Source organism: Penaeus chinensis, chromosome 19 (assembly GCF_019202785.1).
Source record: "Penaeus chinensis breed Huanghai No. 1 chromosome 19, ASM1920278v2, whole genome shotgun sequence".
Classification (NCBI taxonomy): domain Eukaryota; kingdom Metazoa; phylum Arthropoda; class Malacostraca; order Decapoda; family Penaeidae; genus Penaeus; species Penaeus chinensis.
The window spans coordinates 2209843-2212342 of NC_061837.1; the positions used below are offsets into that span (position 1 = coordinate 2209843).

The window sequence follows — 2500 nt, forward strand, 5'->3', positions numbered from 1 at the left end:
CTTCATATACTGTATATAAACCTAGTGTAATTAGAAAAATATATACATATGAACTACACGTGGGAAAAAAAAAGAGAAAAGTTTTCTCTCTTCAGCCGAGATGAAGATAAACTTTTTTTTTTTCATCAACAATAAACAAATAATCAAAAAAATCAAACTTACTCTGTTAACCCTTTTTTTTAAGTCAATTCATCAAAACTTTTCCCAAAAAAATTACATCGAGATATGTCAGGAAAACACAAATAAAGTTTATGTCATTATCTGCCGCCATCGCATATCAACAATGTATTTATGCAAATCTCGCTCCGTATTTTGTAACCGAATCATTTATTTAAATCGCCAGTAAGTAATGACAAACATTTTTCAACTCATGGATGTCGTTTTGGAACGGAATATGGTGTTTATGTTTGACTCTCATTGCCATTATTTATATTATAGTTATCATTATTATTATCGTTTTGCTATTTGCAACTAATGTCAGCGTTATTTTTTTTTTCATTATATGTATTATTATCATTAATATCATCATCGATTTTCCGGTCGTTATCGCTGTTATTGTCATTATCATTGTCATTATCACGAGTCATGCTATCATTATGATTATCACTACTCTTATTATTATCATTATGATAATCATTATTCTTATCATTATCATTATCATCATCATTATCTCCACCCTAACTATAATTATCACCATGATCATAACCATCACTATTATGAATACCAATTATCTTTATCGTTATCATTGCCATCATCATTACCATAAATCCCTTCATCATCATCACCATCATCGTTTATACCATAACGTTTTAACCTCATTATCATCATCATCACTAATGCGCGTAACAAAGCATGGAAAACGGATCATTACTTGTCATTCAAATTTACATATACTCTCATTTACATCCATTTTACTTTTGCGGGACTATGGCGTAATTAAACGTTTTTTTGTTTTTTTTAACACCATTCTCGCTTTCATTAAGATTAATTATCACTTCCTCATTATCATAATTCATGTTATCATGTTAATCCTTATCCTCACGTGTATTGTCATGCGAGAACATTTGATGCGAATATATCTATGTCCAGTTCTATGTTTTCTTCACTGTTATTATAAGTTTGTCTGTTGTTATTTTTGTTGATTTGTTCTTGTTACTGTTCTTGTTCTTATTGTCTTACCAATATGACGAATTATCATTATTTTTAGTATTGATATTTATATTATTATTATTTATATCATTTTTATTATTATTATTATTATTATTATTATTATTATTGTTGTTGTTGTTGTTGTTGTTGTTGTTGTTGTTGCTGTTGTTATCATTATCATTATTATCATTGTTATTACGATTATTATTACAATTGTTATTAGTATTATTATCATGATTATGATTATTAGTGCTATCATGATTATTATGATTATTATAACTATCATTATCATTATTACTAGTGTTATCATTATTTTTATTGTTATCTTTATTATTAGTATTATAATTGATATTGATCATGTTTTTGTTGTTTTTTTCTCATTATCATTATCATTATTGATATTAGTATTATCATTAATGACATCGTAATCATAATTATCATCATCATCATCGTTAACATCATTGTTTTCTGTTACTATCCTCATTATTATTATTATTTTTATTCTCAATATTGCCTGCGTCATTTGGTTGTGGTTTTTTATGATTATTCATGTTGTCATTATCATTATCATTATCTTTATTGTTGCTGTTATCATTTCTATCGTCATCATTATCCATATTGGCATCAGTATCCTTATTCTTCCTCATAATTACTGTTAATATTATCATTATTATTATCATGATCATCATTATTATTATTATTATTATTATTATTATTATTATTATTATTATTATTATTATTATTATTATTATTATTACTATCGTCGTTGTTATTATTATTGTTATTATCATTAATATTATTATTATTATTATCATTATCATTATTATTATTATTATTATTATTGTGTTTTTTGTTGTTGTTATTTTTATCATCATCATTATTATTATCAATACTACTACTTTTACTAATAATCATTACTGTTATTATTATCACTGTCATTATTATTATTATTATCATTATTATTATCACCATCATCATCATTATTATAATTGTTATTGTCTTTATCATTTTCATTATTATTATCATCAGATTATTGGTTTTGTTATCATTCTCATTATGACTTTAATAATTAAAGTTCTTATTACTACTACTATTATTATTTCTGCTATCATTATTATCAGTATTATTATTACTACTACCATTATCAGTATATCATTGTTGTTATTTGTTAACACTGTTATCATTACCAGTATTATTACTCTTAGTAGGAATATTGTTGTTATCATTAGTGCATTATATATTTTTATTATTATTACTATTATTTTTTATTACTACTAATACTACTATCATTAATATTACTATCATTATGATTATAATTATTAATGTTATAATTTTCATTATATTATTACTT

At 23.4% G+C, this 2500-nt stretch overlaps 1 protein-coding gene across 1 annotated transcript in view; it reads left to right on the forward strand.

Annotated features, from left to right (window-relative positions):
- Positions 1 to 2500, forward strand: part of LOC125035237 (RNA-binding protein 12-like) — a 28088-nt gene that overhangs the window by 152 nt on the left and 25436 nt on the right. The gene's annotated exons all lie outside the window — the stretch shown is intronic.